The sequence below is a fragment of the Eleutherodactylus coqui genome, chromosome 3 (assembly GCF_035609145.1).
Source record: "Eleutherodactylus coqui strain aEleCoq1 chromosome 3, aEleCoq1.hap1, whole genome shotgun sequence".
Taxonomy (NCBI): Eukaryota; Metazoa; Chordata; class Amphibia; order Anura; family Eleutherodactylidae; genus Eleutherodactylus; species Eleutherodactylus coqui.
Window position 1 is genome coordinate 25,657,745 of NC_089839.1, and position 26,202 is coordinate 25,683,946.

Sequence of the window (26,202 nt, forward strand, 5' to 3'; positions counted from 1 at the left end):
TGTGCAGAATGGTGTGGGTCTGTGCGTACATGTGCAGAATGGTGTGCGTCTGTGCGTAAATGTGCAGAATAGTGTGCGTCTGTGCGCGTAAGTGTATAATAGTGTACGTCTGCACGTATGTGTATAATAGTGTGCATCGGTGCTATATGTGTATAATAGTGTGCGTCTGTGCGCGTATGTGTATAATAGTGTGCATCGGTGCTATATGTGTATAATAGTGTGCGCCTGTGCGCGTATGTGTATAATAGTGTACGTCTGTGCACGTATGTGCAGAATGGTGTGCGTCTGCGTGCAGAATGGTGTGCGTCTGTGCGTATATAAGCGCAGAATGGTGTGCGTCTGTGCTATATGTGCAGAATGGTGTGCGTCTGTGCGTAAATGTGCAGAATAGTGTGCGTCTGTGCGCGTATGTGTATAATAGTGTACGTCTGCACATATGTGTATAACAGTGTGCATCGGTGCTATATGTGTATAATAGTGTGCGCCTGTGCGCGTATGTGTATAATAGTGTACGTCTGTGCACGTATGTGCAGAATGGTGTGCGTATATAAGCGCAGAATGGTGTGCGTCTGTGCTATATGTGCAGAATGGTGTGCGTCTGTGAGTATATGTGCAGAATGGTGTGCATCTGTGCTATATGTGCAGAATGGTGTGCGTCTGTGCTATATGCGCAGAATGGTGTGCGTCTGTGCGTATATGTGCCGAATAGTGTGCGTCTGTGCGTATATATGCGCAGAATGGTGTTCGTCTGTGCTATATGTGCAGAATGGTGTGCGGCTGTGCTATATGTGTGCACCTGTGAGTGTGTGTATGTATATATAGATATATGAATAATTTGTGTGTGTCTGTGCTATATGTGTATAATAGTCTGCATCTGTGCATGTATGTGTCTAATAGTGTGCGTCTGTGCATGTATGTGTGTAATAGTCTGCGTCTGTGTATAATAGTGTTCGTCTTTGCTATCTGTGTATAATAGTGTGCGTCTTTGCTATATGTGTATAATAGTGTGCGTCTGTGCGCGTAAGTGTATAATAGTGTACGTCTGCACGTATGTGTATAATAGTGTGCATCGGTGCTATATGTGTATAATAGTGTACGTCTGTGCGCGTATGTGCAGAATGGTGTGCGTCTGCGTGCAGAATGGTGTGCGTCTGTGCGTATATAAGCGCAGAATGGTGTGCGTCTGTGCTATATGTGCAGAATGGTGTGCGTCTGTGTTATATGTGCAGAATGGTGTGCGTCTGTGCGTATATGTGCAGAAAGGTGTGCGTATATGTGCAGAATGGTGTGTGTTTGTGCGTATATGTGCATAATGGTATGCGTCTGTGCTATATGTGTAGAATGGTGTGCGTATATATGTAGAATGATGTGCGTATATGTGTAGAATGGTGTGCGTCTGTGCGTATATGTGCAGAATTGTGTGCATATATGTGTAGAATGGTGTGCGTCTGTGCTATATGTGCAGAATGGTGTGCGTCTGTGCGTATATATGCAGAATGGTGTGCTCCTGTGCGTATATGTGCAGAATGGTGTGCATCTGTACGTATATGTGTAGAATGGTGTGCGTCTGTGCGTATATATGTAGAATGATGTGCGTATATATGTATATTAGTGTGCATCTGTGCGTATATGTGTAGAACAGTGCGCATATATGTGAATTTGTATAATAGTGTGCGTCTGTGCATATATATGTATAATAGTGTGTGTATATATGTATAATAGTGTGTGTCTGTGCATATATGTGTAGAACAGTGTGCGTCTGTGCATATATGTAGAACAGTGTGTATATATGTGTATATGTATAATAGTATGCGTCTGTGTATATATGTATAATAGTGTGCGTATATGTGTATAATAGTGTGCATCTGTGCATATATACTTAGAATAGTGTGCAACTGTGTATACATATATATGTATAATAATAGTGTGCGACTGTGTATACATACATATTTATATATATATATATATATATATATATATATATATATATATAGTGTGCGCCACTGGCACTGTGGGGGACCTTATTACCAATTGGGCCACTGTAGGGTTCACTTTTACTGTACTGTCTTACAATTACAATCGGCCCTTTGAAGGCAGCCGTAAGGCTGAAGTGGCCCTTGGTGAAAATGAGTTTGACACCCCTGTTCTAAATGATCATGAGTTTTAGGCTACTTTCATACCTGCGTTAGGCCGCTTTTACATGTCCGAGAAAATCATGCGAGATTGTATGTTGTGAGGCACGCAAATCATGTGTTAATATGAACCCCATTTTTTGAATGGAGTCATACACTGGAGCAATTTGTTTTTCCACATCATGAGAAAAAAAAAACGCAGCATGTCCTCGCCTTAGGGCTTATTCAGACGACCGTATATCAGCCAGGTATTTAAGCCGGCCGACATACGGCGTCCCTTTATTCCGGGGGGGGGGCGGGGCGGGAAGAGTCAGGAGCAGTGCACTGAGCTCCCGCCCCCTCAACTATTTGCAATGAATGGAGGCGGAGCTAAGTCCAGAGACTTAGCTCTGCCCCATCCCGCCCCCTTCCATTGCAAATAGTGCCGAGGGGCGGAGAGGGGGCGGGAGCTCAGTGCACTGCTCCCGGCTCTTCCAGCCTCCTCCCCCTGCAGAGAGGGACGCTGTATATCGGCCGGCGTGAATATGTGGCCGATATACGGTCGTCTGAATAAGCCCTTGCGGCGTTCCCTCAGAACGCCTTGCATTGCCCGTTGTTTTGAGCAGGGCCAGCACAGTGTCGCACGGCGTGTAAGATGCACCCGAGTGCGATAGTGTGCGAGGTTTACCCATTGAAAACAATAGGAAACGCTCCGCCACCCTCTGCTGGGGCTGAAAGCTGCGGGGAAGGAGCGCTACTTTCCTGAAGTGATGGAAGGCGGTTTTAACGAAAAAAATGCCTCCCATCCGTGGGGCATCGGATGTTGGCGAACGCGATATCAGGCGGAGTTTCATGACCCTATATTGCACTCGCCCGTGTGACATCAGTCCGGGGCTCAGCTCAGGGTTTCCATCTCTCTGCTCCATTTTTGGAGGAGAGAAACTGAAATCAAACTGAAATTAAATGAATCCGTTTTTTCCCCGTTGATTTCAATAGATTTTTCAAAAAAAAAAGAACGTCTTCTATTCCGTCAGGTTTCAGTTTTTTTGGATGGAAAAATAATGCTGCGGACTGCGCCATTTTTCTGTCCAAAAAGTAAAAAACCTGACGGAACTGAAGACTTTCCGTTTGTTTTCCGATTTTTTGAAACCCCGTTTTAGTTTGACTCCAGTGTCTCTCCTCCAAAAACGGAGCAGAGAGATAGAAACCCTGAACTAAGTCCTAAGGGCGGTTTCACACGGGCGAGAAAATCGCGCAATTTTCACATTATGCGAGAGTCAGTAAAAAAACAGATTATAAAACCAATGATTTACAATGTTTTCCTACAGCGATGTCTTCACTCATATGATGTTGCGAGAGCAAAAAATCCCAGCATGCTCTATCTCTCTGCAATTTGCTTGTTTCCCTATGGAGCCTCCTTTTTATTGCATCACAATGCATAAAACTTGCGATGCGATTTTAACATTAGAAAGTCCTATTGACTTTCGCTAAAAATCGCGGCAAAATCACAAGTCTTTATTGCGTGAGAAAATGATTTTGTGAGGAAAAGCAGCGCTGATGCTCAAAAATTGCTGGAAAAAAAACGATTTCGCTGTGATTTTCTCACGGATAAATCGCTATCGCCCGTGTGGAACCGGCCTAACATCACTGGTGTGAGAGCAGCCTTATAACGGGGGCTGAGAGAACACAAAACAGGTAAACAATCCGGATTCTTGCATTAAATTATTTAGTTATTCCAAAATGTCCTGAGCAGCAGTTTTCAGGGTGTCGGGCTGTCATGGACTCTGCACCCTCTACAGGCGGCTCTGCGACAACACTGCACCAGCAAACTAACAGTTAAAGGGGTTGTCCCGCGGCAGCAAGTGGGTCTATACACTTCTGTATGGCCATATTAATGCACTTTGTAATGTACATTGTGCATTAATTATGAGCCAAACAGAAGTTATAAGAAGTTTTTCACTTACCTGCTCCGTTGCTAGCGTCCTCGTTCCCATGGAGCCGACTAATTTTCGCCGTCTAATGGCCAAATTAGCCGCGCTTGCGCAGTCCGGGTCTTCTTCTGTTCTCAATGGGGCTCCGTGTAGCTCCGTGTAGCTCCGCCTCGTCACGTGCCGATTCCAGCCAATCAGGGGGCTGGAATCGGCAATGGACCGCACAGAAGCCCTGCGGTCCACGGAGGGAGAAGATGCCGGCGGCCATCTTCAGCCGGTAAGTAAGAAGTCACCGGAGCGCGGGGATTCAGGTAAGCGCTGTGCGGATTTTTCTTTAGGTCCCTGCATCGGGGTTGTCTCGCGCCGAACGGGGGGGGGGGGGTTGAAAAAAAACAAAAAAACCTTTTCGGCGCGGGACAACCCCTTTAATGTTCCTGCAATGACCAGTCGGCACCTGCTATATGAGGCATCCACACCCTATGGTGCATGCCCAAGTAATTGGTATCATGCAGCCGTTGTGGCAAAGCCCCAGTTTGTGTGCATCCCTTAGGCCGCCTGCAGACAGCCGGGTCGGATCCCACTGCGAGAATTCTCGCAGCAGGACCCGACCCGTGCCCCTGCAGGGACCAGTGCTGTGCTCACCTCTCCCACGGCTCCAGCTCTGTGGTTCGGGAGTGACATTTCTGTGTGGGCCTCTGCGCGACCCGCACAGAAATAGAGCATGATTTGTTTTCCGCGTGCATTTTCACGCGGACAAATCGCGGCCGTCTGCATAGGAGTGCGTATTGTAATGCAATCCTACGCAGGCGGGCAGGGGCGGAAATTCTGCGGGATACCGCTAGGGGTCGCGGGGGTCGCAATTGCAACCTGACTCCTTAGCAAACGGGGGCCCACGGGTCCCCTGCCAGATACAGTCACACAACTGAGGCCTGTGGGACGGCTGTGGGTGACGCTGGGGGAGGGCTGTTACACGGGGGGAGCCAGCAGCCAATTACAGGCTGCAGACTTACTGCCTGCCCTGACTTAAAGCCTGGTCCTTGTTTATGCACCTATGCTGCCGGCCTTGACTCAAGCCTGATTCTCCACTACATGCCTGTTCAGACCTCCAGGTACTGCGCCTCGTCCCTGTGCAATGTCAGCAGCCACTCAATCAGGACTATCGGTGCATGTAATGGCTTGGGGACCCCGTAGTAAAGCCGGTATGCAACTTGAGGATTCAACCTGAGTATCCCCGGGTGCTGCCCCCTTGGTTAACACACAGTCAAACTGTTGCGTGGCAAGGTGGATGCATATATGTCTGCCCAACAAAGTTATACAGTGTGTGTGATGACCTAATGTATCCACTATTATATATTTCACAGTTGCAATCAAAATTACTCAACCTCCTACTGCAGGTTTATTTGCCAAACTTACAAAATTTCAGCTGCAAAAAGCAGTCAAACAAGAACAATGTAAGTAGGTCAACTCAACTAATATAAGACATGCTTTCTCCAAATACACCAAAAATGCCACTTTTACCGATAGCTGCAGTCTCAGAGTTGTTCACCCCTGAATAGAATCCCTCATAAGGACACACATTTGCAAATTACATGTTGTCTCGAGCACACCTGATGCAACTAATCAAGGGCTTCATTAGTTGCATCAGGTGTGCTTGAGATAAAACACATCAAATACCTGGACTGGCGAGAGCTTTGACTGTGATACTTGATTGCATGTTACAAACATGTCAGCCAGGAGACGGGTCCAGAAAGTAAAGAGAAGAGATTATTGCCTTGTACAAACAATGAAAATGTTACAAAAAGATACAAATGCACTGAATGTTCCTAGAGATCCAGCTGGAAGCAGTTCACAAGCACAGAGTTAAAGGATTTTTGTCATTAAAAGAAACATTATCTAAACTTACCTATTCCTTCCCTTTCTGTCTCCTTATCACATCTTCTCCTGGTTGAGCTTCTCCAGTGCCCCAGGTCAGCTCACTGCAGGCTGGGCCCAGCTTTTTATGAAGGCTGCTCATCACAAACTCCTTCCTGCTGGGTCAGTGAAGGTCACATCTCTGTGCTGTAGCGTCACTGCCTAGGAAGGAATTGTAATCTATTTCAGAGACAGCTTGCTTAAGCAATCTCAGAAGAAGATAGGCAGTCCTCCTGCTGGCCTGTGAGCTGTGACATAACATACATTGGCAGACTGCCAACCTAATGTACATAACCTCACAGGAAGGAGCAGAATCAGGCAGCTGGAGGTAAAGTGAGTCTGGACTGCAGGAGACAGGAAAAGATAAGGGAGGTGAAGATCTGGTAAGTAGACTGATGGGGGAGGAATAGATAAGTAGAGCATTTTTCTTTTTTAGTGACAGAACCCCTTTAAAGGAACACTGTCTACACTACCTGGACATGGGAGAAAGAGGAAGCTATCACCGGCTGCCACCAGATTCCTGAGGAAGCAGGAGGTCAAAATCCATCCAGTGACTGCAAAAGACCGTTTGTGCAACCAGAACTCCAAGATGTCCATCTCTACTGACCCAAAAGCACAAGAGAAGTCGATCCGATATGCACAGAGACATATAAATGAGCCACAGAGGTTTTGAGATTCGGTGCTGTGGAGCAATGAAACAAAACTGGAACTTTTCGGACCTCTGGATCAGTGGAGGAACAATGAAGCAGGCGCTAGAAAGAACCTACAGTGAAGCATGGCAGTGGCTTGGTGAGGCTCTGGAGCTGCTCTGTCTCCTCTGGCACTGGGAACATGAAATGTGTGGAGGACCAGATGAATTAAATCAGGTATCAGCAAATCCTAGGAGAAAACATTGTGTCTTCTATGGAGGAAGCTGAGGCATAGATATCATTCAACCTTCCAACAGGACAATGATCACAAGTCAACCTCAAAGTCCACCAAGGCTTGTTTTTTTAGGAGAAGTCCTGGAAGACTGTAGAGTGGTGTCAGAATCATCTGACTTGAACCCCATAGAAAATCTTTGGTGGGATGTGAAGAAGACGGTTGCAGCACACAAAGCCAAGAATATTAGTGAGCTAAGGGTAAGACTCCTCAGGAATGCTGCCAGAAGCTGCTGTCTAGTGAAGCCAAATGTTATGCCCCTTAGTGACATCTTCACTGTGATAGGGACCTCTTCAAAGTAAGGAAAGGTTTAACCAGGTAGCATTGCATGGCCTATAAAAAGACTCCCTACACTGACTTTAGCCCCCCAGACCCACATTAGAGGCCTCTCACCTGCCAACCAGAACCATGCTCTGCACTGATGAGGGACAAACACCCCCCAATAGTTTAGTTATATTGTCAACGCCTTTTAAACAGTTCAACATTGACTTATAGGGGAGTCACCTTCAATAGGTGGCGCTGTGGAGGTACTTCTTCATCCCTTATTTGTAAACCAGTGTGTGACAAAGCCTTCAGTTGAGAAGATGTTGGACTTCCCCCATTTTCCTCCATTTATGTATTTTGTGTTCCACACTCAGGACGCCATTGTTATATCTTACATAATGTAGCTAGGACTGGACGCCATATGGTGGTCAAAGTATTGCACACTGGGGCCATAGGTGACTGCAACGTTTTTGGCAAAAGTTGCACTTCAATTTAAATGAATGGAAACCTTGATGGGTTGAGCAGCTTGAACCACTTGTGCCTATTGTAGGGGGATCTAACAGGGTCAATATTCAATTCAACACAATTAAGTTGGGTCATGTAACTACAAGACCTAATTGTGGCAATCAAGGGGGAAGGGGGGGGGGCAGTGCTGAGGTTTATCCTGCTCCTCGAGCTAAAAATGCAGAAATAACCCTAAAGATGCCACCTGCTCCAGTCCTGAAGGGGTTACTGCGGTGCCAGGCTCCTCTGTATTCCTTCTTTAAGTCGGGTCAGTCTATTAGCGGCATGAAATAATAGCCGGAGAGTCACAGCGGGAACGCTCTACTTGGTCACTGATATCTTGTGATTATTGATCGGCCTTAACAAGTTTCTGCGGTGCCAGGTGATACGAGAGCAGATCTGGGCCGGGAGTCTAAATCTCTTATAGATTTCCTGTCAGATGGTGAGATAGCTCTGCGCCAGGTACCGGCCCGCCAGGACCTCCTCGTTAACTGCGCACAAACACCCCAGGACTTCACAGGGGTGAGCTGCAGTGTGGAGGCATGCTACCCAGAAGGGGTGACCCCAGGCAGGGCGGGTACGACATAGAGAGGGTCATTATGTCTGTACTGGCTGGTAACTCATGTGAATCTGCAGGGACTTCAACCATCTCCTATAAGGCTGCCGCGATAGAGAAAAATAGCTTTCTTTTACCTTAGATAGCACCACTCCTGTGCATAGGCTGCATCTGGTACTGCAACTCAGCGCAATCCAAGAGCATAACAGACACAGCAAGTGGACCAAACTGGATGTGTATGGGGAAAAAAACTATGATCTGTCCCCAGTGTCAGCGTGTCATTAGCCTGTACCCCCAGTAGGGGATGCTGGAAAATGTCAGCACTGCAGCCTCTACTGTAGACCAATGCTGTAGTGGACTGTAATACAGACTGTCACTCAGGATCAGTATAAAATGTCCCCCATACAGATGAGCGAGCGTACTCGGTTCGGGTGTTTTTGCACTCGAACACCGCTTTTTCCGAGCAACTGACTACTCGGACGAAAAGATTCAGGGGCGCCGGGGGTGAGCGGGGGGGAGAGAGCTCCCCCCTGTTCCCCACTGCTACCACCCGCTCCACCACGCCGCCCCCCGGCGCTCCCTGAAATCTTTTCGTCCGAGTAGTCAGTTATTCGGAAAAAGCGGTGCTCGAGTGCAAAAACACCCGAACCGAGTACGCTCGCTCATCTCTAGTCCCTCATAATTGTTACTCAGTATCTACTACATCAAAATTAGCTATCTGCAGATCTCCATATAATGCTGTATCATCTGAAGATCCCCCATAACGGTGTCATCCCTAGATCCCCCATAACGGTGTGTCTTCCCTAGATCCCCCATAATGTTGTCTCATCCCTTAATCCCCCATAATGGTGTGTCCTCCCTAGATCCCCCATGATGGTGTGTTATCCCTAGATCCCCCCTATAATTGTGTATTATCCATAGAGCTCCTATAACATTATCCCTTGATCCCCCTCATAACAGTGTGTTATCCCTAGATCCCCCCCATAATGGTGTGTCACCCCTAGATCCCCTCTATAATGGGGTATTATCCATAGATCCCCTATAACATTGCATTATCCCTTGATCCCCCTCATAACACTGTGTTATTCCTAGATCCCCCCATAACGATGTGTCATTCCTAGATCCCCCATACTGGTGTGTTATGCCTAGATCCCCCCATAATGGTGTGTCATCCCTAGATCCCCCATACTGGTGTGTTATGCCTAGATCCCCCTATATCAGTGTGTTATCCCTGGATTGCCCCATGATGATGTGTTATGCCTAGATCTCCCCATAACAGTATCATCCCCAGATCCCCCTTAATACTAAGTCACCCCTCGATCCCCCATATAACAGTGTGTTATTCCTAGATTGCCCCATAATGATGTGTTATGCCCAGATCTCCCCATAACAGTATCATCCCCAGATCCCCCATAACTGTGTGTCATCCCCAGATCCCCCATAACTGTGTGTCATCCCCAGATCCCCCATAACTGTGTGTCATCCCCAGATCCCCCATAACAGTGTCCTCTGCACATCCTTCATATGACTGCACCCTTCACAATGTCCCCATGCCTGTATCAGATCCCATGTAATACCTCGTTATGTAAGGTGATTAGAGATCTGTTGCCCCTTCTGCTGTTAGTAAAGCCTCAATGATCATGTTCACATTGTGTTCTGCTGGCAGCAGATCTGCTATACTGGGGGTCATCCACATAGACAGATGGATCAGCTGATCCCTACAGGTAATCTGCAGCAGATTGCAGTTGTCCATCAGCATGTAAAGCCTCGGTGAGGTTGGAGCCGTCCTTGCCGGCCCGGCTCTGATCACGATGAATGCCTCCTTCTTACAAGACACAAGATAGAAGCTTTAAGAACAGAACAATCTCCACGGGCCGACTTGGCCGAGAACCAAGAAAGGAAGACGCTTACGCCTGGATTCTAGAAGAGAAGAGGACAAGAGGCCAGAGGGCGCCTCTCGTCTCCAGAGATCTCCCCAATCTGTGAGGCACAGGAGCATTTACATAATATACAATGTAACAGGCGGCAGAGATAAGCGGCACAGAGGAGCATGTCAGCCTGATCACCCTGTAACCCATATAATAATGACCGGTAACATGACGATGGCGTGCAGTGATGTGCGTCCTCACAGTCAGCACACATGGTCTGCTCAGATACCCTGGCTCCACAGGCAGTATCAAACAGGATCTGCTTAGATACGGTGGCTCAGCAAGCAGTATCACACAGGATAGGCTTAGATACATTATCCCAATGGGCAGTATCACACAGCTTTAGAGATGGTTTGGGATGTTTGTTTACTTGGGTCTAAGCCGGGCTCACATATCTGTAGGTAGCTGCACACCACAAGTGCGCGGCGAGTGCACAATGACGTGTACTTGCTATGTGCCGTCAATCCCCATGCACTACCTCGGTGGGTATTTGAACATAATACGAGTCGAGATAAAAGATGGCGTGCGCAAAATAAATCTCAGGTGTGAGGGGCCCTATACGAACCAATGGGCTGCTGCCATCACCTGCTGCGCGCAGGAAAATTGTACGCCCAACACGAAATGACAATACGCCCGACCGGCCTTAGGCTGTTTTTTCCTCACTTGGGTTTAAGCTGTGTTTGGGCAGCTTCACATGTGCGTAATTCACTGTGCGCCCCCCGCATGAGACAGATGTGTGGCAAGTACGTAATGACATTGTGTACTTTTTGCGCACCGCTGATCGCCATGCACTAAGGCGCCCCTAGGTTGTGCTTTGCTTTTTTGGATTGAGGGCTCCTTCACACTAATGTATTGTTACAGTGCAGGTTTTGCGTGTAGAATACATTGTACCGATCCGCCATGGGCTCCCCTGCTGCAGAGCGCACATACTGCGCGGAATACGCGGGCAATAAAGATCGCAGCAGGTTCTATCTTGGCGCACATACATGTCAGGATAGTGCATGGTGATCGGCGGCCCGCAGTAAGTATGCAATGTCATTGTGTACTCGCTGCGTGCTGCACGACTGTCACATGCGAGCGGCATGCAGTAGATTACGCTCGTGTGCAGCTGCTTTTAAGATGTCTTTTCTTGTTTGGGCTTGGGCTGTTTGCTGCTTTCAGCAGAAATGATCACACAGGATAGGCTTAGATACATTTTCTCTGCAGGCAGTATCACACAGGATAGGCTTAGATACATTTTCTCCGCAGGCAGTATCACACAGGATAGGCTTAGATACATTTTCTCCGTAGGCAGTATCACACAGGATAGGCTTAGATACATTTTCTCTGCAGGCAGTATCACACAGGATAGGCTTAGATACATTTTCTCCGCAGGCAGTATCACACAGGATAGGCTTAGATACATTTTCTATGCAGGCAGTATCACACAGGATAGGCTTAGATATATTTTCTCTGCAGACAGTATCACACAGGATAGGCTTAGATACATTTTCTCCACAGGCAGTATCACACAGGATAGGCTTAGATACATTTTCTCCACAGGCAGTATCACACAGGATAGGCTTAGATACATTTTCCCCGCAGGCCGTATCACACATTCTAGGTTTAGATATGGTTTAGGCAGCGTGGGTTTGCTCACTTGGGTTTAGGCTGTGTAGAGTGCTAACGATATTGGTTTGCGACAAAATGCTACGTGAAAACGAATTACCGATGTCTGAAAATAAGTCATTTAGCATTTTTCCTAAGAGGCAAAACTGTATGTATTGCTTGTTCCGGTGTGGCTCTACTATCTTTGGTAATTTGCTGCCATCTTCTGGCCAATTCTGGTAATGCAGTTTTAATGTGATGTACAATGATTTTTTTGATTGGCAGTGGCGATCACATGACGGTCTGGGCCAAGGCACGAAGTAGGATCTAAGTAGCAGAAATCACATAAAGATTTGCATTGTGGAATCCGCGGTCAGCGTCCAGAACAAATACCGTTTGTTACATGCTATGGAAAATCGAGTCTCACTGCACACTTGCGGAATCAAATTGCAATGTCCGTAAGTGGAGGAAAAATTGCAGCATGTTCTATTTTAGTTGAAGTCAACTCAAGACATCCAACCCGCAGCCCTTTTGTAACTGACATTGCGGAAAGGTCGCAGATTCTGTGTCGTCACCTAGTGATGGCATGGGGAAAGTAAACATTTTTTAAAAATCTGTACTGGACATGTCTGACGGCGGCTCACCATAGCCATTTGCAGTACAGACCAAAGAAGAAAAAAATAGGTACACATGGACGGCTGCCTGGGTCGGATTAAGCTGCGGGCTACGGGATGCAGAATCTGACCCGTTCGTGTGCAGGTGGCCTTGTTGTACGGATGTAAAACTGGCGGCTGTATCAGGGCCTCCAGTTCAGCCACAGTCTAGGTGGAAAAATTGCTTTTCAGCACAGAAGGTCTCCCCGACTACTATGGGAGACCCAGATACAAAGTATTAATATAGCCCAAAAAGTCCACATTGTCTTTTCCGACCCAGCCTGCCACGTACCTCCCACCACTCTCCAGAAAACCCCCAGACTGAGGGTAACAGACTGTGACACAATGAACAACGGTGTGGCTGTGATTCACTGGCAGGACCCAGATTCAGGAATTTAAACCAAAAAGGACTACTACTTTTAACCTAGCCCTCCGTCCTATGGAGATCGAGTTGGCACCACGTGTGCACACCAGTGCCAAGCACCATGAGGTCTGGACTCTGTTTATCCTGTTGTTATCATTGCAATGGTTCCAGCATTTACTAACTTACCCCCGAAGAGCGGAAGAGATTAAAGCTTTGATAAATTGTTTTAGTGCTAGAGTAATCAATTAATTTAGGGGTATTAGTAGCCTTATCAATCAGGTATGCCTAATTATTAGTCGATGCATTGGAGAAGAAAACAATCAGAAACACATAGAGTAAGTAATGTTACCAGGCTTTTCTTCTGAAGTACATTTATTAAGTAAATCTTACATAGTAAATTTAGTACTGCCAGGAGCTGATCACGAGCTCGCCCCACCCCATCAGCATCCGATCAAAATATAATAAGCATTTCATAGACGATTATAGTAAAGTTTTGGTGTTTTCACATTAACTGTTAGGTGCACTGTTCAGACACAATCTTCTTCTTCTAGGTCTGGCAAATATGGGCATCGTAATCCCATTCTGTCTGTTCTCTGAGCTTATATTCACTCTTTTCCAGCACTCCTAGGGTTTATAGCTTCTGGTTTCCTGTTCTGCTGCTGCTCCTTTTCTAATCACCGTCCTATATAGCTGTAAGTCAGCGCATAGAGGAAGACCGTGGGGTCATCCTTATCAGGATGAGTGCTCTGCAGCCACAGTCCTTACATTAATAAGCATTTCATAGAGAATTTCTTATCAGTGATGAAGCATAAAATAACTAAAAGCCTTGAAAGAGAACATTTAGTAAATAACATGATTACATTTGTCTAGTTCAAAAGAACAGTTCATCATAAGGTGTTGCTTTGTGATGGGAAGGAATGATATAATACAACATTATTCTGGGTTACTTTCACAGAGATTAAGCAACAATATGGCTAACGAATCTCTTCCTTTCCGCCACTGTCCACTCTACCTGAGTATGCAAGGTTATAATTAGGGACATTTCCTGGCGCATTGCAGATTAAGTAGACACTCTGCCCCAGCCTGCAGCTGCTGTCCATTGAGGAGAGATGCCCATCTCCTCCAAGAGTTGCACAAAGAAATTTCCCGTCAGGGGCCTTATTGGTAGGGCCCCTAGTGACTGTCATCCCAGAGGGCCCACACTTCCCTCTAGAGAAGCCTCCTAGGTTGGACCCCCTCCCACAGCTATGCTTGCTCATTTCGGTTGTACTTGCTTCTTTCAGTGGACATCAGTTCAACTTTGTTGAAAATGATATTAAGGATTTGAGGTCTCGGGTGGCCCGCACTCATGGTGTTAATAATTTGAGCAAGGAGGAACCTGCCACGCTTATTGCCCTTTCTGAAGACAGAGATATAACAATAAAACTGGCGGACACAGGCAGTGCCATTGTAATTCTTGACACCACACAATACAATAATGAGGCATATAGGCATCTTAATGATGAAAACGTGTACACCAGATTTAAGGGGGACCCTACTCTGAGACTTCAAATCCAACTAAGGGGGATGCTGAAGGATGCTATGTTGGCAGGCGTTATTGATTCTAATTTGCTTTGCTTTTGAGATGTATTGTACCCTTGAGTTCCGATCTTGTATCTTTTGCCTACGATACATAAAGCTCTGATTAACCCTCCAGGGCATCCAGTTGTTTCCGGCCGTGATTCTGTCTTCTGCAACATGGCTAGGTTCTTTGATAAGTTATTTCGCCCATATGCTGAGGAGGCTTTCTCCTATGTACGGGATACGAGCGATTTTTTTTTTTTTTTTTTTAAAGAAATTGAGAAATGTTGAAACATCAGGTTCTTTGTTACTAGCCACGTGGGACGTTGTCTCCTTATACACCTGAATACAACATCAGGAAGGTTTGACATCCGTGAGGCATTACATAGTGAGATGCGACTGGGCCCCGGGGTGTGTTGATTTTGCCCTGTCGCTGCTCGAGTTCATTCCCACAAGGAACTATTTTTCCTTTGGGGGGGTGTACTCCGAGCAGCAGCAGGGCACTGCCATGGGGTCCAATGTCGCGCCCATTTATGCAAACATATCCATGCGTCATTTTGAAGAGCCTTTTGTTTATACCTCTGAGCATTGGTCCAATGAGGTGGTATGTGTCAGGACAGTGTCCGGGATATGGGGGTCCCTGAGATATCCCGCAACCCCTGTCCCTGCCTACTTGCCCCCCTGGGCTAACCCCCAGGGCGACAACTGGGCGGCGGTCCCTACCCTCACTAGGGAAGCGGGACACGGGAAGACAAACAGACACTGAAGACAAACAACGGTAGAATGGTCAGACAATCCGGGTCGGCAACAGGAGGGTACGCAGTACAGGGGGGTCAGGCAAAAACGTAGTCAAGGTCCAAAAGCAGAGGTCAGGAAAGCCGGGGTCACAAACAGGAGTCAAAAGAATACGCGGGTGCAGCTGGAAGACCAAACTAACACTGGCAAGGGCTGAAAGGAAAACACACCTTTTTAAATGCTGTCAGCGCTCCCGCCCCAGAAGCCGATTGGGGCGGGGAGCCTGACAGCAGCAGGGCTAATCAGGGAGGTGCTGGGGACACACCCCCAGTCTGCAGCACAGACAGTTACTAGGGAAGCCAGCCTGGTAGTCAAGTGCCTAGAGAAGCACCTGCTGCCTCCCTAGCAACCCGGCGGCGACCAGTCTGACAGCGGCCCGGGGAGATCACAAGAACCGGGGCTCCCCTACGCCGCACTCCTGTAACCCGGGTGGCAGGACCGGTGGTGTGGGCACGGGGCCCCCGAGAATTGCTGGTTCTGACAGTACCCCCCCTTCTACGGGGGGACACCGGACCCCCATGGCCAGGAGCGGGCTTGAGCGGGAAGGCCCTGTGGAATGATCGGACTAGGCGTGGGGCATGAACGTCCCTGGCAGGGACCCACGTCCTATCCTCAGGGCCAAATCCACTCCAGTGGACCAGGTACTGCAGTACACCTCTAACCCGTCGGGCGTCAACAAGCCTTTCTACTTCATACTCCAGTTCCCCCTGTACCAAAGAAGGAGGGGGCGGGTTCTGGGTGGGTAGAACTGGAGTCACGTATTTTTTAAGCAAGCTTTTATGAAAAACCTTGTGGACCTTCCAGGAGTCCGGAAGTGACAACTTATATGACATCGGGTTGATAACCTGCGACACAGTAAATGGGCCAATGAACCGAGGAGCAAGTTTCAGGGAGGGAACCTTAAGTCTCAGATTTTTGGATGACAATAAAACCTGCTTCCCGGACCACAAAAGGTGCTGAGATAGTACATCTTTTCTCAGAGTATTTACGTAGCTTCTCTTGGGAGCCCTGAAGGTTCTTACGAACCTGGGCCCAAACTGTGCACAGTTCCTCAGAGGATATGTCAGCGGCCGGATTGTTCGAGACAAGGGGAGTAGAAAGCGAGAATCGGGGATGGAACCCATAGTTACAAAAAAAAGGTGACACTTGAGATGACGAGTTAACATGGTTGTTAATAGCAAATTCGGCGAGAGGCAGGTAGTTGGCCCACTGAAACTGGTTATCAGAGACAAAAAGTCGCAGGTACTGGATAAGTTCTTGATTCATCCGTTCTGTTTGTCCGTTACTCTCGGGATGGAAGGCGGAGGAAAAAGACAAATTGACATTTAGGTTTTTACAAAACGCTCGCCAGAAGCGAGCGACGAACTGTACCCCTCTATCTGACACAATATCCTCGGGGATCCCATGTAGCCGAACAATCTCCTTGATGAACATTTCAGACAGAAGTTTGGCGTTAGGTAACTTGCAAAGCGGAACGAAATGTGACATTTTAGAAAAACGGTCAACTATGACCCAAATGACCGTATTCCCCAGCGAGGATGGCAGATCAGTAACAAAATCCATGGACAAATGGGACCATGGCCTGGACGGAATGGGCAAGGGAAGAAGAGGACCCTCAGGACGTCTCCTGAGATTCTTCCCCCTTGCGCAAACCGGGCACGCGGACACAAATAACCGTACATCCCTGGCCATGTGCGGCCACCAATAGAGTCTGGATACTAACTCTAGTGTACCCCTGATACCGGGGTGTCCAGCTAGGACTGAAGCATGTGTCTCCTCTAACACTTTCAATCTCAGTGACAACGGAACAAAAAATTTGCCTTCCGGAAGGGCTTCAGGGGCGGATTGTTGAGCAGCGTGTATGAGAGGTGAAAGGTCGGAGGAGACAGCAGCGAGGACCACTCCAGGAGAGAGAATGCTCTCAGGCTCAGACTCGGAAGGTTCCGGAGAACCAAAACTCCTAGACAGGGCGTCTGCCTTGACATTTTTAGAACCGGGTCTATAGGTAACAACAAAATTGAACCGAGAGAAAAACAAGGCCCAGCGGGCTTGCCGAGCATTTACCCTCTTAGCGGAATCTAAATAGGTGAGGTTTTTATGGTCTGTGAGTACCGTGATCTGGTGACGAGCTCCTTCCAAAAAATGCCTCCACTCCTCAAAAGCCCACTTAATAGCCAGCAATTCCCGGTTGCCTATATCGTAGTTCCGTTCAGTGGAAGAGAACTTTCTAGAAAAATAGGCACACGGTCTAAGGTTAGTGAGTGTGGAGGGCCCTTGGGACAGTACCGCTCCCACACCAAACTCTGAGGCATCTACCTCCACCACAAATGGGCAGGACAGATCCGGTTGTACCAGGACAGGCGCTGAAGAGAACGCCGCCTTTAGGTTATCGAAGGCCCTCAGAGCCTCAGAAGACCAGGTACTCACATCTGCTCCCTTTCTGGTGAGGTCCGTTAGAGGTTTAGCCACCACGGAGAAGTCTTTGATGAACTTGCGATAGTAATTGGCGAAGCCGAGGAAGCGTTGAAGAGCTTTCAAGGTACCTGGCCGAGCCCACTCCGTGATGGCTTTCACCTTCCCAGGATCCATCTGGAAGTCGCATGGCGTGATAATATACCCCAAGAATGATATCTTTTGTACCCCAAAAACACATTTCTCGAGCTTAGCAAACAGCTTGTTATGTCTGAGTCGAGCTAGCACGGTTTGAACATGAGTACGGTGACTCGGCAAGTCGGAGGAAAAAATCAGAATGTCGTCTAGATATACAACGACAAACACCCCCATGATATCCTGAAACACAGAATTCATGTACCCCTGAAAAATGGCGGGGGCGTTACACAAGCCAAAAGGCATTACTAGGTATTCAAAATGACCGAGAGGCGTATTGAAGGCAGTTTTCCACTCATCCCCCTCCCGAATGCGAATGAGGTTGTATGCCCCCCTGAGATCAAGTTTAGAAAACCATTGGGCACCAGCGACCTGGTTGAGGAGGTCAGGAATGAGCGGAAGGGCATACTGGTTTCTGACTGTGATCTTATTTAGCTCTCTATAGTCAATACAGGGCCGGAGACCCCCATCCTTTTTCTCGACGAAGAAAAACCCGGCACCCACCGGGGATTCTGAGGGCCGGATGTGCCCCTTGGCCAAGCTGTCCTGGATATAGTCCCTCATGGATTCTCTCTCTGGAACCGTAACATTATAAATGCGGCCCTTAGGAAGTTTGGCCCCAGGAATCAAATCGATTTTACAGTCCCATTCCCTATGAGGGGGCAGGGCTTCAGATAATTGCTTGGAGAAGACATCCGAGAACTCGGAGAGGTAATCTGGTAGGGGAATCCCCTCGCAGGTGGAGATCCCCACCTCCACCGGACATAGGTGGTTGGCACAGCGGGGACCCCACTCTACCAGTTCCAACGTGTCCCAATTTACTACCGGGTTGTGCTCCCGGAGCCAGGGGAGACCTAGGACGACGTCCACAGACAAATCTCTCATCACCAGAAATGTGCAGGTTTCAACATGTAGGGCTCCTATAGTAAACCTTACCTCAGGGGTAACCAGATTAACTACCCCTGCTTGCAGTGGAGTGGAGTCCACTCCTGAAACAAGAATCGGAGTCTCTAAACGTAACAGAACCCCGGACAGTTGAGCAACGAAATTAAAGTTAACGAAATTAGCAGCAGCCCCAGAATCAACGAAGGCTTGCCCAGTACGGTGGAAAGAATGGAATTCTAGGGTGCAAGGCAATAACATTTTGGACCACACAGGGAGTACCTTGGCTCCTAGACAGTCCTCCGGACAACTGCCTAGGAGCGGACGTTTTCCCTGCCATGGCTTCTTGGCGCAGGTTGCAATGCGGTGACCCGGCTCCCCACAGTAGAAGCAGAGGTTCTTCTTCAGGCGATTTTCCCGTCGTTGCTTGGGGTTCATGGCTCCCAGCTCCATGGCCTCGGTGGTGGGAGGTGGAAAAGTCGGGTCAGTAGAAGAAGTGGGCGTGGGGAGTGGAGTGGTCCGAGCGGCGTGTCTGGCCCTCAAACGTCGGTCAGCCCGAATAGCCAGCGACATGGCTTGCTCCAGGGTTCTTGGCTCCGGGTGGGCCACGAGTAGGTCCTTAAGACCCTCAGACAGACCGGTCAAAAATAGGTCTTTTAGGGCGGCATCATTCCACCCGGATTCTGTACAGTGCTGGCGGAATTGGGAACAGTAGTCCTCCGCCATCTTGCAACCCTGGCGCAGGGCCAGAAGCTTGGAGACTGCGTAGCCGGCACGGTCGGGTTCGTCATAAATTTGACCCAAGGCGGAAAAAAAGGCGTCAAGGGATAGTCGGGCGGGAGAGCCAGCAGGTAATGAGAAAGCCCAATTTTGGGGCTCTCCCCTCAGGCGGGTAATTACAATTCCCACTTTCTGGTATTCAGTACCAGAGGAGTGGGGGCGGAGATCAAAGTAGAGCTTGCAGCTCTCTCTAAATGCGAAAAACTGACTTCTCTCTCCGGAGAAACAATCCGGAAGCGTGGCTCGAGGTTCTGTCATTGTTCCTGGAGCGGAAGGGGGCTGCATGGGACCTGCAGCTGCCGCTTGTTCCTGTCGCTGCAAGCGGGCTGTTAGGTCCTGGGCAAGGTTCGTAAGGAACTGGACCTGGTTCGCTAAAGCTGCCATGGCCTCCATCGAGGGGTTCAGAGTTGCCGGGCGGATGCAAGGGTCTGACCTTCGTTCGGCCAGTGTTACTGTCAGGACAGTGTCCGGGATATGGGGGTCCCTGAGATATCCCGCAACCCCTGTCCCTGCCTACTTGCCCCCCTGGGCTAACCCCCAGGGCGACAACTGGGCGGCGGTCCCTACCCTCACTAGGGAAGCGGGACACGGGAAGACAAACAGACACTGAAGACAAACAACGGTAGAATGGTCAGACAATCCGGGTCGGCAACAAGAGGGTACGCAGTACAGGGGGGTCAGGCAAAAACGTAGTCAAGGTCCAAAAGCAGAGGTCAGGAAAGCCGGGGTCACAAACAGGAGTCAAAAGAATACGCGGGTGCAGCTGGAAGACCAAACTAACACTGGCAAGGGCTGAAAGGAAAACACACCTTTTTAAATGCTGTCAGCGCTCCCGCCCCAGAAGCCGATTGGGGCGGGGAGCCTGACAGCAGCAGGGCTAATCAGGGAGGTGCTGGGGACACACCCCCAGTCTGCAGCACAGACAGTTACTAGGGAAGCCAGCCTGGTAGTCAAGTGCCTAGAGAAGCACCTGCTGCCTCCCTAGCAACCCGGCGGCGACCAGTCTGACAGCGGCCCGGGGAGATCACAAGAACCGGGGCTCCCCTACGCCGCACTCCTGTAACCCGGGTGGCAGGACCGGTGGTGTGGGCACGGGGCCCCCGAGAATTGCTGGTTCTGACAGTATGGCTCCGCTACATAGAGGTTCCCGTGATGATTTGATTAAATTTCAGGAGTCTCTAAATTCCCACTGTGAAGAACTTCAATTCACATTGAATTCATCTTCAGAAAGTATCCAATTTCTTGATACACTGATCATCTCTGATGGTGTTGTTAGGGATATTCCAGGGACCCCAAATGATATGTTGCCAAGTTCCAAATTATTATTGTACATCCGGCCGGATGGAATCAATAAGATACAGTCAGTTCGCTGTATACCAAAGAACTCTACGTTTATTACTACGAACAAGTGTTTTTATCAAGAAAAAGAGAGAGAAAAAAAGGAAAGGAGTATACATGGGTTTATGCCAAAGTTTCACATAAGGTCTCGTGGGAAACTATTAACTGTGAAGCGAACAGACAATACATTTCTACAAAAACATGCAACATTTTCTACTGTGGAATGCTGAGATAACTGAGCAAGCTATATTTCATGAGAGATTCTGGAAAAACAAAGGAATGACTATACATTGATAAATCCTCATCCAAGGTGAGAGACAAAATTGGGCCAAAGTTCATAGTCAGTGCTGCACGAGACAAATGGAGTTCAACAGAGCTTCACTCTTAACATTCCCCCATTTAAAACAGATCATCTGAAGATTCTTGGTGACGTTGCACTAAAGGTACATTCAGCTGTGTCTCTGCTAGATTCCCACTGTCACCGACTCTTCAGTGGCTGTTTTATGTACAGGTAGACGGTCTGAAGTCTCCTTGCTTGTCTCCATACTCAGCAGAACCAAAGTGCTTATCCAACATAAAATGACAAAGAAAAACAAAACAAAATTACCACAGGGTACAATAAGGCTAAGGGTTTTGTCAAGACTGTTTCTGGTGTGCCCAAAACATCCCATACATAGAGATATTAATTAAGGTATACATTGTATGCAGCAATTCAGTAATATACAGATAACCACTACTCCAAATACTATTCCAAACAACTGTCGGGGCCAAGATAGGCTGAACCAGGACCCGAACAGTTGTGCTTGAGAAGTAGCATTTAGAGCCTTCTAGAGAATTAGGATCTGGAATGTAAGAGAACACTTGGTTGTGTGTTACTTTCAGACGCTTGCTTATAGACTGTACATACTCAGTCAGTATCCCAAACTGTGCCTGCAGTTGTTGAGGAAAGTACCGGCCCAGTCTTGGGACACTGCCAAGCAAAATTTCATAGGGAGACAATCCTGTCTTTCTATTAGGTATGTACCTAACTCAGAAAAGGACTAATCGAAGGCACTCAGTCCAAGGTTTGCCCAATTCCTCCATTGCCTTTCGTATTTTTAATTTCAGGGTACCGTTCATCCTTTCTACTTTCCCACTACTCCGTGGATGGTAGAGTGTGTGAAAGGACTTAGGTATACCCAAAGCAGACATGATTTGTTGCATTATTTCACCTATGAAGTGTGTACCTTTGTTTGACTCAATCACTTCCGGTACCCTGTATCTGCGGATTACCTCATTCATGAGGTTCCGTGCGGTTACCTGCTTATTTACTTTGGTAACAGGGTCGGCCTCCAACCTGAAAAGAAATCAACAACAAGCACATATTCATACTTCCCAACAAGTGGGAGCTGAGTGTAGTCCATTTGCAATCCCTGAAATGGGTAGAGTGGCCCTGGCAAGTGTTATGTGGCAAATTTTACTTCTGCCCTGTTGCTTACGGCAAAGATCATGCAAAATTGGACAAATGATGCAGCAGCTACAGAAAACCCAGGAGCCACCCGTCCTCGTTTAAGCGCCGACATCATTGCTGCTTTGATAGGTGTGTCTTTCCGTGCATCAGCTGGGCCATCATGGGGCACAGGGACCGTGGTAGGCAAGTTCTGTTGACTGTTCACCATACACCGTCCTGTTTCTGCTGCTCCCATATTTAGTCCATTTGTCTTTTTCCTTCCTTGCTGGCTTGTAACTGTAAAGTCTTTAGCATATCAAAGTCCAAGTTTTTCAACGTTTTGTCAATGTCCAAAATTTAGTCAATGTCCAAAGCTTTTGTCAAATTCATCTTTTCTTCCACGGTTTGGGGACCGCTGCCTTTGCTGTGTGGTCTGTGATGACGTTGCCTCTTGCTTCTCCGGTGTAGGAATTGGTGTGAGCCTTTCACTTTGTCAGGTAGAAGTAGGGCCTCCATGAGACTCTGCACCGCTGCATCATTCTTAATTGGCTGTCCTGTTGAGGTAAAAAACTGTCTGGCCTTCCATGTTGGGCCGTAATCATTAGCTATGCCAAATGCATACCGGGAATCAGTGTAAATGTTTGCCATCTTACCTTCTGCCACTCTACACGCCTTAGTGAGGGCCTTCAGCTCCGCTTCTTGTGCTGAGACATGCGGACGCAGAGCTTCTGCTTTTAGGATATCTTGTTGTGTGACAACTGCATATCCAGTGTGGAGTCGTCAATCACCCTGGTACCATCTATAAAAAACAACTCAAAATATGCATTATTAACAAGGAGTTTCAGTAACTTTTTTAAACCTTAAATTTTCTTGTTGCATCACTGCTAAACAATCAGGCTGATATTCTATTTCAAATAGATCACGAACTTTTCAAAAATTTTTTTAAAAATAGCTGATCTGAAATACCTAGATCACCTATGCCTCCGCCTCCCCCATTTGAACCAGGATACTCAATTGGAGGAAGAGTAGCCAGGTTCAAAGTAGTACAACATTGAAAAGAAATATTAAGGGGGGCATGAAAAGAGCACCTTGTAGCCGGATCTGACAGGCCAGAGATAAGTGCTTGGGTTGCACTTGCGTGAGTATGCTCTGGATGTCATGAGGGGTGAGGACCACTAGGGGGTAGTCCAATACCAACTCAGAAGATTTGTCAACCATTGCCTGTACTGCTGCCACTGCACAAACACATGAGGGAGCTCCTCGAGCCACTGGATCCAGCCTCATTGAGTAGTATCCAAGTGGCCATGGTTGTCCTCCGTGCCCTTGTATCAATACTGTTGTCACATGGCCAGAAAGTTCAGTAAAGAAAAGAGTAAAGGGTAAAGTGTAGTTGGGAATGCCCAAGGGTGGAGAGCTGAGAATGAAGCTTCAGGGGTGAGAGAGAAAGGAATGATTGAAAGACAGTCATAGAGTGGTTGCATAAGAAAGGAAACAGGGTGGATCCATGGGCGGCAGTATGAAACAAGGCCCAGAAAGGTGCGGAGTTTGGCAGCGGATGTAAGTACAGGTATGGCCTGGACAGCAGCCTTTTGTTCCTCTGTCAGATGTCCAGTTTCTTGGGCTAAGCAATGACCCAGGAGAACAACCTTTGTTTTGCAGAACTGGAGTTTGTCTTCAGAAGCTTTACAGACATTTTCTGCAAGAAAAATTAACAGTGAAATTGTGGCCTGTTGGCAGGCTTCCAGATCATCAGCACACAGCACCTACATGCGGTAGGTGTCTGGCTGACCCTTCAGCATCTTTTCTTGACTGGAAAAAGAGGGTTTTTTGCTGGAGAACGTATCTCACGCAAAGCCCTGATCGGAACTAAGTCTCCCACTTGTTCCCCAATCAGCATTTTTCATAGGGGTTACATCCAATTTCCCTATGTATGTCTTGGAGATGGCCCACCATTTGACAGGACCTGCGGAAAACCGAGTTTCTGCAGCAGCTGTCAGGACAAACACATGAGCCAGCTCCACCAAGAGAGCAGTTAGTCTACAAAACTCTCCTGAACTGGCACCTGAGATCTCAACCTGTACCGATCCATCCGGTGAGAATTTGATGGATGCAGATAAGGCTTGTAAGATGTCAGTGCCAGTAACAGAGACATAAATTACAGCAAGGCAGAATAATCTACAAACATCTATCCACATTGGAAATGTGATATCCTTTAAGCAAATTCATTATTAATCTGGTCCTACCTGCAATGTCTCATCAAATTTGAGGAGGAAAAAACTTTTCCTGACTGCCCAAGATTCTCACCCCCTCCTTTGTAGACAAGAGAGGGATGACCCATTACGTACTTTTACATCATCTAGCTCCACCCCTTCGATACTGGCCGTTTGCATCTTTCTTCACACTTTCATTCAAACTCCACAGTCTGCACATCCACATCACAAACAAGTAAAGTCTTATGCAGAGGGGGGGGGGAGGAAAACTTTTATCCCAGTCAATATCTGCATCGCACATCTTACATTCATCACAGTCTAAACACGGGTCATTAACTCTCATCCATCTATGTGGTTAAGTCTGGCTCTCTTATTCAAATGTTAATAAGAGTTCACACAGGACACAGTAGGATGCACACCGTTCACACCAGGACATAACGCGTATGATGCAACTGTTCTCATCTTGCATACAAATGCATTTAATCGCTACCACCTCTCCCTGGAATCAATCAAACTTTAACTGTTTGTAATACTAGAGATTTACAACAGATTCTACAACAACCACTTTATCACTAATATTTCCCAAAAAAGGAACACACATATTTAGCAATTACACACATGTCCAACCAATCACAGAATTGACATTTACACAAAGAACAGCAAGAATATACCTTAAGATTCCTATAAGTTTTCTATTTTAAGACAGTATAATTCACTTAATTCATTACAAGTTTCTATTCAAATCACGCAATCAGATGCAAGATTCACAGAGTCAGTCTGACACACTATGCCTTTCTGCTGGTTCTCTTATCTATAAGGCGGGGCTGTGCCTTACAGCACACATTCCTTCTCTGCAAAGTCAAGGATTCGCTTTAATCTAGGCCGACACAGTGGTAAAGTTTCCTCCATCATAAACAGACATTGGCCTCTACTCACTAGGAGCCCGAGTGGTGTCCCAGAAGTTACAGAGAGACCTATGATGGCCTACAGGAGGCTCCCCAACATACGAGACAAGCTGGTGAAGTCATCCTTACCGACAGAAAAACATACACAACGACTTTTGACCACATTGAAGCCAGGTAATTTTCCCTGCTTGAATTGTGTCTGTTGTGGGAATCTAGTTAAAGGTGATTGCTTTCATCACCCTTAACACAGGAAAGAAGTACAAAATCTGTAAACGATATACCTGTACCTCCTCATATGTCGTGTACCTTGTGGGTTAGGTTATGTAGGGGAGACAACGTTGGAGGCAAGAACCCGCATTATCAAACACAAAAGCACCATCCGCACAAGTGCCTAGATGGACCTATTCCTAAACACTTTCATGACATGAAACATAGCATCAGTCAATTTAGGTTTAGGATTATTGATGATGTCCCGCCATTGGCACGAGGAGGTGATTGGGAGCTCCTGCTTGAAAAGAAGGAACCTCGCTGGATACATACTTTAAATACTATGCATCCGTTTGGCTTGAATATGGAATACAAATTTATACCATGAGCCTTGAGTGGTGCACAGTGTAAGCTCTCACTCATGACCTGAAGGTTGCAAGTTCAATCCCTGATTGCTTCAGGTAGCTGGCTCAAGGTCAACTCAGCCTTCCATCCTTCCGAGGTTTGTAAAATGAGCACCCAGCTTGGTGGGGGGTAATAAAAAAAACAAACCTGAAAGCACTGCGGAATAAGCTGGTGCCATACAAATAACAAGATTTATTTTATTTATTTAATCTTTTCTCTTCTGTTGTAATCCGATTGCCTTCTTTTGATTAGTTTTCCTTGTATTAATTTTGTCTGTCTGTTTGTTTGCTTTATTTTAGGTCTTGCTCCTGTTTTCCGTCTACTCGCCTTATGCCACCAACATTGTCCCGGCGT